The following is a 17,320-nucleotide window of genomic DNA, read 5'->3' as shown; positions in this document are numbered from 1 at the left end:
GTGTTAACCTTGGGCTTACTCTTAACTCTGTTTTGCCTCAGTTTCTTCATCTATAAAATGAGTTGGAGAAAGAATGGCAAGCCACTCCAGTATCTCTGCCAAGAAAACCCCAAATGAGGTCATAAAGAATTTTGGACGTGACTAAACAACAACAGTAAGACTTTATATTTATTTCAATTAAATTTTATTCCATTAGAGTCAGCTCAATGTTCTAGTCACTAGAGATCTTCTGGATCTTGATTCTGTCTTCCTAGTCATTGGTTATCCCTTCCAGGTTAATGACACTGGCCAATATGGCATGCATATCATCTATGTCTTTATCTCAGTTATTGATTAAGATTTTAAATAACATAAGGCTGAGGGTGGCTAGGTGGCGCAGTGAATAGAGCACTGGCCCTGGAGTCAGGAGTACCTGGGTTCAAATCCAGCCTCAGACACTTAATAATTACCTAGCCGTGTGGCCTTGGGCAAGCCACTTAACCCCATTGCCTTGAAAATTCAATAAATAAATAAATAAACAAACAAACAAACAAATAAATAAATGAATGAATGAATGAATGAAAAATAAATAAATAAATAAATAGCATAAGGCCAAGCAAGCACAGATTCCTGGAGAACTCCACTAGAGACCTTCTTTTCAATTGGTATCGATCTACTAATGATCATTCTCCAAAAAGATAAAGCCAGCTTTGTGAAACCCATAACAGGCAGAAGAAGAAAGAACTTAATTGAGCGTCCTCAAATGAACTATACAATGAAACAGGCCCCTAGGTAGCACAAGTGGATTGAGCATTGGTCTTGAAACCAGGAGAATGGTAGTTCAAATCTGGCTTCAGACAATTGACACTTCCTAGCTGTGTGACCTTGGACAAGACATTTAACCCTGATTGCTTGGCATCCAGAGTAATCTCCAGTTATCTTTATTTATACCTGGCCTCTGGACCCAGATGACTCTGGAGGAGAAAGTGAGGCTAATGACTTAGCACAGCACTCCCTACTCAAATCCAATTCATGTGCTTGGCATGACATCATCTCTGTGATGTCATGGTCCTCTTAGAGAATGAAGGATAAACTTCTCTCTCATATAATGAAACAGGGACTTTGTGAAAGTCTAATTGATGTATTTACTTTTAGATATCTATTTTATCAAAAAGCTTTTATATATTTTATATTTTATAAAAATGGCTCTAATTCCATGGAATAGACTTCGTATGGTAATACCACTAATTCTGAAATTAATAAGGTATCCATGAAATATGCCATTCTCTAGTTGCAATGGTAGCATTAATCAGATTTGAGCATTATGTTTAGATATGTGGATGGTGGAACTGGACAAAATGAGATGGGGGAAGGTGGTAATACTCCCCCTCGAAGTGAAGCTGGTCTAGATGTCTTCTAAGTTCTCTTAATACCTGAAGTCTTTTGATTCTATGAAATCTCAAATGTATATCCAGGCTTCTGATATCAGAAACAGATGTTTTGCCAGGCTAACAGATCAGAATGGGAATTTCCACTTTCTAGCTTTCATTCTTAATAGAAAATTTCCTTATGGATACATTACTGAGTTATTTGCACAAATGCCCAGGCATGTTTGTATAGTGTTAAGCAATGGGAGAATTTGTTTACTATCATCTGTGCTTTCAAAGAGGGTAGATCATGGGGGAGTTCTGATTGCCTGCAGATGGTGTCCAGCTGTTTATACATTAACAGTCTAACCACAGGGATTGAAAATTACTAATCAGCATCAAATAAGGCCAAGAGAAAGGGAATTCAAATACATATTCCACTGACATTGCTCACAATAACGTTGCTTTGAGCTCTCCCATAGAAAATTCAAGGAGAACATTTTCCTCTGGTGAAGGGTAGCTTACTACTTTTCAGATTCACCTATATAACGTAATTTTTCCCCCCTTGTTTCTAGGTTGACCATCTGGAGCCAATTCAATTTCCTTATCTGTGCAATAAGATAGTAGAAGGGGCAGCTAGGTGACTCAGAGAATAGAGCACTGGTCCTAGAGTCAGGAGGACCTCCAGTCAAATCTAGCCTTAGATATTTAGTAGCTATGTGACCCTGGGAAAGTCACTTAACCCCAACTGCATCAAAAATAAATGAGGTGGGGGGGGCAGCTAGGTCACACAGTGGATAGAACAGTGGCCCTGATGGCAGGAAGACCTGAGTTCAAATCCAGCCTCAGACACTTAATAATTGCCTAGTTGTGTGACCTTGGACAAGTCACTCTTAACCCCATTGCCTTAAATAAAAAATAAATAAATGAGGTGGTTGAACAAGATGACTTCTAAAGTCAATTCTAATCCTGTGATTTTATGATTCTTTTGTCCTTGGCCTCTTCTCCAAGAGAGTTCTTCAAATGTGAAAATAGCTGTTATTTCTCCCTTTTATCTAACTATATAAGAAGTGCTAGATTCAGTCAAAGAATTCCAATTTTATCCCTGATGCTTGCTATCTGGCTGACTTTTCCTCAATTACACTCTCTGAGTCTAGTTTCCTCAATTGTAAAATGATAAAAGTTGGAATAGTTAACTTTGAAAGTTTTTCCATCTCAAAATGTGTTTTTATGAAAAAAATTGAAATGTTCTATCTTCCTCTTTCTCTTTTTAAAAATGTATTTAAAATTTTTCCCAGGCTCTACTGTTGAATCTGATTCTTCATGTCTCTATGGGCCACAATTTGTTAATATTGTCCATGGGCAGTATTTTTTTGGCAGCATCTTTTGGTAAAGATACTGGAGCAATTTGCTGTTACCTTTTCTTGTGGGTTGGAGGCAAACAGAGGTTAAGTGACTTTCCCAGGGTGACACAATTGGTATCAGAGACTGGATTTGAATTCAGATGTATCCTGATGCCAAGTGTGGGAATCTATCCACTGTGCCACCTAGCTAGCTTCAGACTTTTCACTAGACTTTACTAAGTGATGGTTTTTTGCTACTAATGAGTAAAAATATGTCCTTCCCAGTTACTAGTTATTTGAACTTCTCTGAGACCTACTGACTATTCATCTCAGGGAGATTGCCTCACTCACTCACTCACTCATTCACTCATTCATTCATTCATTCATTCACACATTCATTTTTAATACCAGATGGTTATGAGTATACAATTGTGTGATAGTCCTCACTCATTACTACCATCTCTTTCATATTTGATCTGAAGATTTAATCAGATGAATCCTGTTAACAAAACTTAGTCAATTTTTTTGTCTATAGGCAATGTAATGGCCCCTTCACATCCATATGGTCCTGCTTTTGTATGGTTTGAGGAGTTTATATTAAATTTTAGTAAGGCATACACCAACATTAGCTCAGATGCCCCAATTGAGAAAATTCCTAACCTTTAGGCAGAGGTTCTGTTCTCTGCCCTTATTTAAATTTATCTTTATCTAATCTCTAGGGGTTTTATAATAGTTGAGGCAAAATTCAAATTAAGTAAAGAAGCAATCTGTTACAATTTCTGTTAATAGACAGGCACAGGGAGGGAAAGCTAAGAGAAGAGCAGGGTAACTTACCTCAGTGCTTACAAGACTTAGGTTCAACTGGTAGTTTTAATTGAGACTTCTCTTTGGAGATGTTTGGGGGAGAGATGTCCATCCTCAATCTCTTTTCTGTTGTAGCTCAGTCCAACGTTTTGCTTCTTATTTCACCTACTGCCCCTGAACTATCATCTTCTCTCCTATCTTCTCTCTTTTTCTCTCCTCCTCCTCTCCTTTCTCCTCTGTCTCTTGATCTATCTCTATCTCTATTGCCATCTCTATCTCTCTTTTCTCTCTCTCTCTCTCTCTCTCTCTCTCTCTCTCTCTCTCTCTCTCTCTCTCTCTCTCTCAGCCTATAGGAACCTTTGGACATGACTCAAGTAAGCCTGCATCTGGCTGAGGGTACAAAGACAAAAAAAAAGGAACAATCCTTTTCTCAAGGAATTTCCATTCTATTTGGATAAACAGTATGTACCCAGGTGAATACCCTGATCTTCAACACCTTAAGACCAGATCACCCCTCTCCTAGGAGAATTCAGTTGATAGCTTAATTCATTTCCCACCTGGCATGGTAACCCCAAATTCTTAGTCTAAAGCCCTGCCTCTTTTGTTTCCCAACACTCTGATTTCTCAGGGCTATCCAAATGGACTGGCTGCAGCTTCTGACCTAGAATCTTGCCTCCAAGGTCACATGGCTTGAATTCCAGGGAATACTTCTGCCAGCACCTAGAACTGAAAAGGACAAACAAAACAGATTCAAACCTTAGACCACAGGGACTAAAAAGGGTGGGCAGGGAAAGAAAGCCCTTCACCACCAGAAACCTAAGTTAGTTCTTCTGTATTGTTAGTGAACAGGGTCTTCTCCCCTGGACAAAAAATTGGAAAACAGACAAGCTGTGTACAAAGATGATTTTTAATACCATTTTTAAAATTCCCACCCATCAAAGGCAACTGTACTTCAAAGGCTGCCGATGTTCTCTGACATCTACTTCATCATGTCCATGACACTGATAGAAAAGAAAAAGGGTCATGAAAATGTTTCAATCAAAAAAATACTTTCTCTCTGACCAAGGCTCTCTGGAACCTTTCTCCAAGGCTGCAGAGCTGGCTGCTTTAATGACCCAAAGAGAAAGTAACCTGAGTACAGTATATTGGATGTGAATTTGATGAATAGTGTTCTATAGAAAGCATGGGCAAAGATGAATAATTCATGAATGGCACATTTATGAGCTATTTACAGCTCAGAATTCATGGTAGCAAAGAGAACACCAAATAGCCTACTCCTTTGTCTGCCATTTAGAGCCATATTAGGAAAACAAGAAGCAGAATACCTGAGAAGGAAGTACATTGTAATTGTAAGTATAGTAATGAAGAAGCCTAGTAAATATTTACTTGGAAATGGATTGAAAGGGTAGCATTAAGATAGCTAGAAATGCAAAATTATCAATTCTACTGATGTAATTTTATTATGTAAGTCATGTTATTTGTGACTATTTAGCATTTTCTTTCCTAATTAATTCATGTTGATGTGTGATTCATCAGTCTTTCTGAATATTTTCTATTCTTTCAACTTTTAAAAGTCAGAAAATTACCATATGTAATAATCATGTATTTCCTTCTTCCTTCCTCCTTTCTTCCCTGTTTTCTCTGATCCTTCCCTCCCTCCTTTTTCTTCTACTTTCCTTTCTTCTCTTCTCCCTCCTTCATATACTCCTTCTTCTCTCCATCATTTCTCCCTACCTCCCTTCCTGTCCCTCTCTCTTCCTTCCTTCTCTCCTTTTCTCTTTCCTTCCCTTCCTCCTTTCCTTTCTCTTTCTCTTTCTTTCCCTCCCTTCCTTCTCTCCTCTATTTCTCTCTTCCTTCTTCCTTCCTTCTCTACTCCCTTTCCTTTTCTTCCTTCCTTCTCTTCCTCCCTCCCTCCCTTCTCTCCCTCCTTTTCTCCTTCTCTCATCAATAAAATGAGGAAGTTATAGAAAATGACCTCTAGGTTCCCTTTTAGCTCTAGAGTCAATATATTTATGGATTATCCTGAAGGAAACTAGTCTTATGGGGTGGGAGGAGGAGAAAATGACAATACAAAGTTATAATGTCAAGACAGATGAAATATTTAGATTTCTCTAAGGTCATTTTTAAAACTAAAGTTTGAAGATTCCATGATATAAAATGACAAATAATCATTCAATTATGTCTGAGGTAGGCTATGAACTCGGGTCTTCTTGATTGTAGGTCCAACCCTCTATTCCTGGCCCCACCTCACTGACACTTTCATAGTAGAAGGCTGGAGGTTTGGGAGTTGGACTCCTTCAGAATGCTGTCATCCTCTTTCTATAGACCCTGATGCTGTTCTTTGGAAATAGCCGCCTAGTGCTCTGGGTTCCTAAATTACATCATCTTGAAACTTGCTCAATTGCAGAGGCTTTGCCACGGAAGAGAACTCTGATAGCTTCCTGCAAGGAGCAGCTGCGGTGAGTGGTTCTTCTGGGATCTGGACCTGCCTGTCACTGGAAAATTGGTATAATCATTGGGGTAATAGAAGCAGGATGAGACCATGAAGACCAAGGGCAATGATATAAATTTTAATTTAAACTCTTTTCAATAAATTCATTTCTTGTATTATGATTAAAGAGCTGTATGCAAGAGTGAGAGTTGGCATGTTATAGTGGGTAGAGAACTGACCTCTGAGCAGGAAGACCTGTGTTCACATCTTATCTATGACTCATCGACTGCATGATTCTGGGCAAGTTACTTGGCCATTTAGACCCCTGGGAAAACCTCAAAAAAGTAGAAATTGTGGAGAATGTGCTGATCTGCATTGACATAGAAAGGTTCTTCATCTGGGTCTTCTCCATACCAATTACACCACAGGTTCAATCCCTCTCCCTATTCCTCATACAAGTCTGTTTTTATGAGAAGTTTAAGGGACCCAGAAAGAGATAAGGAACCAAAAGAGGAATCAGAAGGTTGGGGGCTACTAGTTAATAAATTGATTAGATAAACCTTACCAGTCTAGCCCAGACTAAGAAAGAAAAAAATGACACCACCCACAAAAGGGTCTAATCTAGTGGGTGAATGGCAGTCAGTTCTCAATGAGCCTCACAAAAGCTTGGGGAGATTGATAGATACCCCAAAACTTCCTCTGGTGTGGAGTGACAAAGGAGCCAAGGTCTTGATATACAACTGCTCAACAGGAAAAAAACATAAGTCACAGTGCCCAAAAGTGACATGAAGGACTTTGAGATCATTTATTTGAAGCATCTTTGTCTATTTGTTAAGTTGTTTTGGAAAAGCACAGAAATTATTATGGCTCTGATTTTCAGATTCTTACTTTTTAAATACATGCTTTCTGATTGGAATTCCTTTCTGAATAGATCTGCTTTGTTTTATTGCACCGTGATTTTTTGTAAAGAAGAATTTCCTTGTTTATTTAATTTTACATTACAATTTAAATATTTGTTTTCTGGGTGAATGTATACACTGTCATAGTAGTTTAAACTAAGTAGAATGTTAAATCTTTGGAGACCTGGAGCAAAGTATTCAAAGGGAATTAGCATGCTAATAGAAATACCTTCTGGAAGTGAAGAATAGTTTGCTGAGGATGTCTTTGGGGTGCTGTAAACTGGATGTTGGGAGCAGGGGGATTTGGGACACTGAATAATACTATATATATATGTGTGTGTGTGTGTGTGTGTGTGTGTGTGTGTGTGTGTGTGTATAGAAGCAGACAAAACCTTGCTATGTGGTCTACATATGTTAAATAAGTTGTACATTCCACCATTTCTGGAGAGCAGAAATTGGATGAAATGCTTGGGACATGCCTTCCAAAGCAGCAAAAGAAAAAGAATTACAAGACTTCTGCAAAGAAAAGAATTGACTGAGGCAGCTGGATGGCTCAATGAATAGGGTGTTGGGCTTGGTGTTAGGAATACCTGAGCTCATATCAACCCCAGATGCTTATTATCTAAATGATCCTGTGCAAGTCACTCAACTTCCATATGCCTCATTTTCCTAATCCATAAAAGGGATAATATCTTCCTACTCAGGTTGTTATGAATCAAAATGAGTTAATATTTGTACAGTGCTTTGCAAACTTTAAAGAATTTAAACATTAGCTGTTATAAATAATAAGATAGTGAACATAGCATACAACCACGTGTGTGTTTGCAAGATTGTATGTTTGCACAGGGAATGCAATTCCTTTTTTGTTTTTATTTCCAATTAACAAAAAAGTATTTATCTTTTTTCTCTTACATTCTACTCATAAAAACATAAAACAACCATTATAAAAGTGTGTCATCAAATTAAACAAATTCTCATACTGTACATGTCTCATCCTGCATTTCAAGTTCATTGTATCTCTGGTTGGTAGTGAGTAGCTTATCTATTTATGGTTTTCTGGAATTAAGGCTTTCTATTGTGTTGTTCAGTTCTTTTTCAATTGTTTTCAGTGGTTTCTGATTCTTTGTGACCCCATTGGGGGTTTTCTTGGCAAATATGCTAAAATAGTTTATCATTTATTTCTCCAGCTCATTTTGCAGATGAGGAAACTGAGGCAAACAGGGTTAAATTTATGAAGAAGAATCTTCCAGATGCCAGGTCCAGGGTTCTAGCCACTACATCATCCACCTGTACCAGTATTCTGAAACTGGACTAAATGGCCAATGGGGTCCCTTCTAACTTTAGACTTCTGTGATTCTGTACTATGATTAAATGGATGTCGGATCAGTTTTGCAGTCATTTAGCTGTATCAATCTGGGGTTTTCCTCCTTGTCTTTCCTGCTATTGTGGATGTTTCTGGCTCCTTTAAGTCTGAGAAGAGCGATCAGTCAGAAACTCAGTGATGTATCAATATTTCCCTGGGGAAGTTGTGTGGCCAGTCATTGGTTCTCATGCTGCTTATAAGCCAAGATGCGGTTTGTAGCTTTGTTGTCCTATAATTTACTTTGGGAGTGTGCATCTTGTTCTCTATAAGAGAGCTCAAGTCCTTATCAATGAGGAATATTTTCCATTAGGAACCAATCAACAGTTAAAGACTTGCCTCATTGTCATAATATCCATTTCAGTGGCTCTAACTCCACACCATTGAAGCAAGTCCAGGACCCTCAACACCATTGCAAGTGTTGGTGATCTGCCATCAGAGACTGGTTGCTCCGTCTGGGTTGGCTATGTGAGGAAGCTCTCTTCATGACTCCATTTGGTGATTTCTTGAAATGGTTGCCATTTTCTTCTCCAACTTTATTATGTAAGTAGGGAATTATGCTATGTGTTGTAAATGAATTGCAAGACCCAAAGGGTTATGTCTTACACTTCTTGGATGTATATCACTTACACAAAGGGTTCATGAGATACTCAGGGAGGGACAGCACCTCTGATTGAGTCTTTCTCAGGGCTGCTCATCCACCTTTTGTGTCCACCTGCTACCCCAATTCTCACCTGTGGTTCCAAGAAGCTATAGTATGCAGAGAGCCACACCGGTAAAACCATCTCAGCAGATGGTCTTAACCAGAGTAACTAACAAGCCTCAAACCCCATTGAGTTAGAGGAATATCTAAACTAAGCATGTGAAGACTTCACTGGCAAAATGGGTGGGGGAGAACAATTTATTTCAGTGGCCAGGAAGGTGGCTGAAGTTCTACCAGTGCTATGGAGCACTTCATGCTTGATCAGATATCAAATGATGTCAAGATCATCTACTGCATCTATCAATAGTTATCTTGACATTTTTTCTGCCACTGAACTTTAATGACTCCTGAAGACAGAGTGAGGCTGATGACTATGCAACTCCACCTCACTTAAATCCAATTTAATCTTGAGTCAAGACGTCAACCCATGATGTCATTGGTCCTCTTTAAAATGAAGGGCAAGCAATAATGTCTCATTAGCATAACAGATACATATGAAGGAGTCAGTGAAAAGAGAGGATATGAAATACATTTCCAAGAGAGTTGGACTATCATCAGGAGAATCAGACCTAGTCCTGTCTCTTATTAAGTAGCTGTGTGTCCTTAGGCAAGTCACTTTGCTTCTCTTAGACTTGATTTTCTTATCCACAAATTGAAATTGGTTATCTGTAAAGGTCCCTAGTTCTACCATTGTATATGTAACCCAAGTCTCAAAGCTCATTGATATGGGATTCACTTGTCCTTAGTGGAGATCAATGTCCTAAATCTGTGAGAAGAGCAGAGTAGAGTTGATGATAGATATAATGAGAAGATTGCTAGGTCTTTTGAATCCTTTCTTCAGTTTCTTTGGGCTTTGCAGTTGCTTCAGGTACTTCTGGATTCCAGCTTCAGGAAAGAAGGCGGAAGATGCCAAACCCACCTCAACTTGCTGAAGGAAAAGACTCTGGGAAGAAGCCAATATGAGAGGAGATAGTAGTCTCCATCATGTCCCTATCTCCATTATGCAAGAAGAAAGACTAGGAGAACTTCCCCTTGAGTGAGACCTAGGATTCTCTCTCTCTTGGTTAAGCTGAATTAACTCATTCCCACTGGACTAACACCTTCACTCAATGTATTGTCTGGTATATAGTGTCCTCTGTACAATTTCTCTGATTTCTGTTTTGCTGCTGACTTGGATAAATAGGTCACTTTGCCATTTTCTATATGTGTATTCATTAGGAAGGGAGTCAAGCCTTGCATATAAAGCTTGGAGTCCTCCTCCCAATTAATAAACAGTGATCAGAAGCTTTACTTGAACCTGAAAGGTATAACTCTCTATTAATAAAATTTAAAAGATCCAATAGATATAATATTAGTCCAATACCCCTTTTTCTGAGGAAAGCAAAATGGTCAAACTTCTGGCCCCAGAACTTCCCAACCAAAAAGAAAATAAGGTCTCACTTGAAGAAGGATAGAGGGAGAAGAGTCAAGAGATGTCTATTCTGTCACCCTTCAAACCATATAACAACTCTTTGCTACATGTAGGGACAGTTTCAATCCACATAATTCTATGGTTTTTAAAAAAAATCACTACAAAGTCATGTTTACAAATGTATGAGAGGCAGGAAGACTGTTCCTAACTTTTCTTTTTGTTTGGCCATATTGGTTTTATTATGTGACTTTGCATTCCTTTCTCAATTTCTCTTCAGGTTGGAATTGATTTTCAACTTCTTATTACCAAACCATGTCCAATATGCTCCTATGGTGTTGGATTTGGAGTGAAAAGACCCTGAGTTTAAATACCAACTCTGCTACTTATTCCCTGTCTAATCTTAGGCAAATCACCTAACTCCCTTGATCCCATCTCTATATCTGTGAAAGTAAGAAAGGTGAACTACATGGCATTTAAGGTAAAATGGAATAGCCTCAAATGAGAACTGCACAACAATTTTTTTTAATTGAAGAGGGCAAAGACACTTAGGAACTGTGTGACCCTGAGCAAGTCACTTCACCTTGTTTGCCTCAATTTCTTACTCTGTAAAATGAACTGGAGAAGGACATGACAACCCACTCCAGTATTTCTACCAAGAAAACTTCAAATTGGGTCATGAAAAGCAGGACATGACTGAATAACAATACTAAAAATTTTATTAGGAAACAAAGATAGAAATGAAGCAGCTTCTGACCAAAAGGAGATTATATTCTACTTGAATTTAGCTTTTCCCATCTGATTAGCCATGAGTTATCCCTTGGGGGGGTGATGTGGTGATCAAAAAAAAAATTCTTTACCTTTGAACCTAGCCTTTCCTTAGACAAACTCTTTATGCTCCATATTTTCCATTCTTTCAATGGGCACAACCTCTTTTTCCTAGGTATTCTCTATTTCTGAAAATCTCTGTTAGGAACTTCCATGCCCCATTGAACTTTTCCAACTGATGCCTCTTTCTGCAGCCTGGGAAACCACTTAGATGTACCTAATAGAGACATTATAACTCATAAAGTACCTCATCTAATACCTAACCTGGACACCCTTGGCCTCCTTACTACCCACTAGTACAACTCAATTATTTTTGGTTATTCTTTCTCCATCAAAACTGTGGAGAAAAAGAATAGTTTAGACTTTCATGAAGGGCAGTAACAACTTTTGCTTTAGGTTTTGAGTCTCACAGGCTCTCTTAGAATACCTCAGATTTTGGGTGAGTGGGGGACGTTAACCAATCTTCATGGCCGACTTTGTAAACTGTCCTCACTGTCAGATCATTCACCTCTCTAGGATACTTTTGTCAAGAACAATGAGTCTATGTCCAAAAAATGTGTTCAGATGCCCTCATTAAAGGAGAAAGCATAAAAAGAAAAAAAAGGATCCAATATAGAAAGAAAAAGTTCAAAAGTCTCACAGCACTAAAGAAACTAAAATATTCTCCTTAGGGAAGGATATTTGTCCTTTCTCTGTTTTGCTGATTATTTGGATAAATATATTTGCTCACTATCTGTGACTGTCTTGTGTAACGAGTGTTTGGTAGGAGAGAGCAAAGCAGATTAGGAATAAGCTAGCTGTTATTCTCCCCTTTAAAGTAACCAGTAAAAATGTGTTTTATCCAAAATCTCTAAAAGATCATTGTTTGCCTGGTCTACAAATATCTAATGTTTAATGTCTAGTCCTCTATCTTTCCTGGAGATTGAAAAGTGGAGAAGTTCTTCTGTTCCTCCTAAGGTGCAAATTGAAATCTTTGTCAGAGATATGAAATGGAGAATTCTAGACTGTATCTAACAATATGGGCCCCATAATTCAGCTTAAAAATCATTATGCTAATGAAATACAAGTTTACTTCCTGTGACAGATTCTCTGTTCTTTTTGGGGAGCTCTAACCATCACCCCCCTATCCCCAGAAGGGTATGCATTTTAAGAGACACTGGGAGAAGTCTCAGGAATGTTGAGACAAGATTAGAGGAGGCAGAATATTGAGAAAAAAAATGCATCTGGGTTCTGATCATCCATTTAAAATGCCACAGGGAAACAACAGCAGTCTCCACAGCTGTCCCATTTCCATGACAACTGAAAGCCATCTCCCCTCTACAGGTTTCCAGGCTCCAAGTTACTGAGTCCACTCCCTGCTTTGAGTGATTCTAGACAAACTGCAGAGAAAGAGCAGGTCATAGAAAATTGAGAACAGTACCCCCTGGAGGAATTTTTTGGAGGGGGAAGAAGGAGAAGAGATGGGACTATTATATTCAGATTTATCCTGATTTGCCTTTTATTGATGATCTTAAGAGTGAAACAAGTTTGATCTGAGGGAGATTAGACAGGATAAAGTCTAGAGTCAGAAGTCTGGCTACCTACTGGCTCCAAACCTTGAACCCAGAAAGTCTCAGGGGATCCCAGAAATGGGGTCCACTAAAGTAGAGTGAGAATACCCCCATTTTTCTTTTTGGAAAGTTTTATTGGATTTTGGCATTTAAAGACCCCGAATTATTTTTGCTGCTTTTTTGGACTTTATTTTCTCATGATACAACTCCATCTTATAAATCAGGTTCAGATCTATCAACCAACAGTTTAGATTTCTTTTTTTCCCCAGAAGAAAGAGATAGTGAATGAAAAAACATGGGCTTGCAAGCCAGGAGATCTTGAGTCAGTTACTAAGTAACCAGGTATGAATTTCTCCTCCTAATCTTCCCTGCTTCTAAGGCAGAGAGGGCTTCAGGTTGTTTAGACTGGACTTGGCACTAACCACAGCTCAATGCTAGCTGCCTTTGCTAATGAGAAACTTCCTCAAACCTATTTTTTACCCTTAGCTTGCAGAGAGACTGGTGAGGTTCCTCAATAAAACCTTATCCTTCTCATACAACATATGCTTATGAACAGGGAAAGGGCAATGCCCAGAACATAGAAGACATGTGTGATTTGGTGTGATGGTTAGAGAGTTAGAAGCAGGAAGAAACTAAATTCAAATCTGGCTTAGATACTTACTAGTTATGTGATCATGGACAAACCACTTAGATGCCTCCTGCCTTAGTTTTCTCATCTAAAATGGGTATACTAATAGGACTTGTTTCTCTGAGATATTGGAAGGATCAAATGAGATAATAAATGTAAAATGCTTTGTAAACTTATAGTGTCTGTAAATTTTAACAAATTAATAATAATAATAATACTTATTGATAATTCATCGACTATCCTGGTGGTAAATTTAAATTACTAATAATAGCAATGGCGGCAGCTAGGTGGTACAGTGGATAGACCACTGGCCCTGGAGTCAGGAGTACCTGAGTTCCAATCTGGTCTCAGACACATAATAATTACCTAGCTGTGTGACTTTGGGCAAGTCACTCAACCCCATTGCCTTGTAAAAACGAAAAAAAAATTTTAATTAAAAAAAATAATAATGATAATGATGACAAAAATACTGATTGATTCATCAACTATCCTGATAGTAAATTTTAACTAATAATAATAATAATAGTAATCAAAAAATATTTATTGATTGATTCATTGATTATCCTGGTGGCAAATTTTTGCTAACAACAACAACGCTTAGTGACTGTCAACTGTCCTGGTCTATGATTAAAGGGGAAGCATGAAGTAATAAAAAGCTATAAAGATAGCATCAGCTTTGCCCAAAAGCCCTCTAAGTATTTCATTCTTTTTAATGCTTTACAATGTTGATGGGCAATATACCTGATGCTGTCTCTCTCCTCACCCTGACCCTACACAGGCATCTAGCTGTATGTGTTAGCACCAAAAGCCATTGCTCTGTGCCATGGAGCACCTTTTATATGGTCAATATTCTCTAACACTTGAAAAGCTAATATTTGGAATACTAGTTCAGCTTTGCCATTAATCTTGGACATTTTGTCTCTCTGAGCCTCAGTTTCTTTATAAAATAAAGGGTATGAGTCAGATGATCTGGTGGGGAATCTCTTTGACCTCAAACCTTCTATGAGTTCAGATTATATTCCCTGCAATCAGTGGAATTGATTAAAAGTCAACCAAACCAAGGGATTAGAAAACATTACTCCATCCAGAAAAATAAATCTTTCTCCACCCAAACCCTATAATCACAAATGATGAATCAGACAAACAAAGCAAATTTCTCTTGGTACCAGGGGAAGAGACTGGCTTGAAGCCCACTTGGTGACTCTTTTTAACACTTATCTAAAGTTTTAAAAAATACTTTTAATGAATGGCCCTGCCAAGGAAAGTTAGAGCTGTCTGCCTGGGGATAGACAGTAGCCATAGTGTTCCCTGAAAGGGAATGAAGGCAGAGGTGGCAAACCCTGGGAGCCTTTTCATTGGAGATAAACAGGTTGCTTTGAAAATGTCACCAACTTGGAGACAGCCTATTATTTCTGTGAAGCCTGAAACCTTTCAAAGGAACAGAGGCTTGCATCCCTGACTCATGATGAATGGGTAGAAACAGCTCAGCCTACAACTCCAGAAAGTTCCAAAACCAAGAGACTGATCACTTAAAAAGATAACTTCACAGGTGATGTAAAAAGGAAACCCAAGTACCTTTCAACTGACAACAGGACAACTTCGGGTAAGGAGTAAATGTAGGGCAGCCAAGATGAGTCACTCTCTGTGTTAGGTGTGGGTCCCTTTGGTTCCAGGATACTTTAATTAAACATACTTATCAAAGACATAAGGAGGAATTTCCTCCCCCAGGACAAAAATCACTGGGGGGGGGATGGCAGCACAGTCCAACTTTAGGTACAATCATACTGCTTAATGGAGAAGGTCCATATTCTACTAGTCAGAAATCATAAAGCCCTGGTCTCGGGTCTCACTTTCTTTCTTCCCCCCTTTTCCTAGGGTGAGATGCTAACCATCAAAGGATCATAGATTCAAGACCAGGGAGAGGAAATATGACTCCCACAGACATCAGTGCCATGGAAAATAGGCAATTCTTCCCTGCCCTCCTTACGGCTCTGATATTCATTCATGGGAAAATGAGTTCTCAACCTAATATAAGTTTTCTCGTGTTTCATTGCTTTTCATAACTGTGTGACAGTCCCATGTGAAGAATCTCAGGCAATCAATTTTAATTCAATAAGCATTGATTGATTCTGTAGGTGCTGGGGATACAAAGACAAAAAAGAAATAGTCCTTGCCCTCAGGGAGCTTACATTCTAATGGGGAGATCCAAAATATACAGAGATAAGTGTAGATAATGAAAAATGAAGAGGGAATATTGACAACTGGGCTCATCATTGAACAATAGATTTAGAACATGGAATCAAACACCTTCCTTTAAAGTGGTGATCATGAATAGAGCTAAAGAGGAAGTAGTATTTGATTAGAATAGCTAGGTGGTACAGTGGATAAGACAATGGTAGGCCTGGAGCAAGGAAGACTCATCTCCTGAATTCAACTCTGGCTTTGGATACTTCCTGTGTATGACCTTAGTCAAGTCACTTAACCCTGTTTACCTCAAATTACCTCATCTATAAAATAACCTGGAGAAGGAAATGGTAAACCATTCCAGAATTTTGCCAAGAAGTCCCCTAATTGATCATGAAAAATCAGATGATCAACAATAAAAAAGTAGTATAAGAGGCAGAGACTGGAATGTTTGTTAAATTTCCAATGTGAACATTTGTACCCTAAAAATTGACAACTACTACAAAGCAAAGCTTAATTTATTGTTTTGTTAATAGTGTAGACTTAAGAAAGTATGAATGATGTAGATTAAACTTAAAAGTCAACAGTAGGTACATTTCCTTTCCTCCTTCCCTCACTCAAAGAACTGGTGTTAAACATTTTATGGCATGACTGGGAAGAGGAGATAAAGAATTTATGTAGGCCTATATACATTTTCTAAAAACCATGTTCTCCCCTGGGGATGTACTTCTGGAGGAGTTAGAAATAGCACTTATGGGGAAAATAGCCAGATTGTACCAATTATTTATATCTGCCTTTTCCCTGGATTTTAATAAGCATTTGGACATATGCCCTTGTAGAGCTTTCCAATAGCATGTATGTCTGGAAAAGCCAATCGAGATGAGCAATGAGCTGGGCTCAGGACTGAACAAGGAGGCAGAGGAAGGCAGGGTAGTCCACTTTCAGGAAGTTAAAGCGCTCTCTTACTGACCTCAAGTTTCCCATGAAAACAAGGGCTGCCCCTGGAGACAATATAGTCCCAAATAATCAATCAATTAATTACTTAATATGAGGAGGTTGAGGTATTTGAAGAAAGGGGAAAATACCAAAGGAATGGGGAAAAAACTGCCAAACAACTTGTACCTTATTAATACTGTTAACTGAATTTTTACTGCTTTGGGAGTGAGAAAGCATGGCCGAGACAGAGTACTGGTAAGCAGGTAATGATTTATTAATTACTTTCTTTGCAAGAAACCAGTCTGCAGCCCCATCTTTGCTGTTGTGGAGTCAGATATTTTATACCTCATCATAAGGAAGGGGAAGAGTAAATCATAGAACATATCAATTTTAAGGCTTGAGGGATTTTCCCAGGACACACTCACATTTAGTTCAATAGGGTATAATATAAACAAGTTACATCACTTGTAACTTGTAATGTAGCATCCAGGTAGGACAACATAGGAGTCTTTAAGTCCTGTGGGAATGGCTGTTAATTATATAGTCTTGGGGGCACCCCATTAATCTGCTTTTGTACAGTACAGTTTATACCAATCTACTTCATTTAAAACAGGCAAGCACAGTTCAGGGGGGAAAAATGCAAGATCTGTCATGAAAACACCTTATTCTGGCTACTTCGTTTTCACTATTTTCCCAGGCCCAGAGCCTGTCTGTGAAAAGGATCTCTAGAAACTAAGTTATCATTATTGTTATTAAATTCATTATACATATATTAATCAATATAAAAATCCTAACTCTTGAAAATATTGAAAAAGATGACTGAGAGAAAGCATCAGTAACTGTTCAGCTATATGTTTATTTTCCCAAATATATTCAGTCTTTCTGAGGCAGTAGTTTTGA

The 17,320-nt window shown here is 38.4% G+C and overlaps 1 long non-coding RNA gene across 1 annotated transcript; it reads left to right on the top strand.

Annotated features, from left to right (window-relative positions):
* Positions 1 to 16,013, top strand: LOC141514971 (uncharacterized). Its single transcript, XR_012476170.1, has 5 exons — positions 1 to 154; positions 5,819 to 5,952; positions 8,548 to 8,726; positions 9,746 to 13,014; positions 15,176 to 16,013. It is a non-coding gene; the product is annotated as an uncharacterized LOC141514971 (long non-coding RNA).
* Positions 16,014 to 17,320: the final 1,307 nt, after the last annotated feature.

Source organism: Macrotis lagotis, chromosome 2 (assembly GCF_037893015.1).
Source record: "Macrotis lagotis isolate mMagLag1 chromosome 2, bilby.v1.9.chrom.fasta, whole genome shotgun sequence".
NCBI classification, from domain to species: domain Eukaryota; kingdom Metazoa; phylum Chordata; class Mammalia; order Peramelemorphia; family Peramelidae; genus Macrotis; species Macrotis lagotis.
This window is presented reverse-complemented; position numbering and strand designations above follow the sequence as displayed.